This window comes from Arachis ipaensis, chromosome B07, assembly GCF_000816755.2.
Source record: "Arachis ipaensis cultivar K30076 chromosome B07, Araip1.1, whole genome shotgun sequence".
Classification (NCBI taxonomy): Eukaryota; Viridiplantae; Streptophyta; class Magnoliopsida; order Fabales; family Fabaceae; genus Arachis; species Arachis ipaensis.
The window spans coordinates 2,518,765-2,519,112 of record NC_029791.2 but is presented as its reverse complement, the minus strand read 5'-3'; positions in this window follow the sequence as shown (position 1 = coordinate 2,519,112).

Here is a 348-nt window from a genome sequence, read left to right as displayed (position 1 = left end):
TTTGGTGGTTCTGTTGCAATCTAAAAAAAAAGGTTTGGACTGAACAAATATATTTATTTATACAAGATAAAAATAAAATTGGATTGATTTAGTTCTAATTTGAAAAAAAAAATAATTTTGAATTGAATTAATTTAAGTTTCAAAACATTTTAAATTTTAATTTAAATAGAACACTAAATTTAAATCAATATTAGACTCATTCAGTCATTTGGTTTAATTTTTTAGGATGAATTACAAGTTCCCACCAAAATTTGTATAGATTTTATGATAAAAAATATTCTATTAAAATTAATTATTATATTTTTTATTTTTTACGGTATCTTTCAATTCAATAATATGTATTTATGT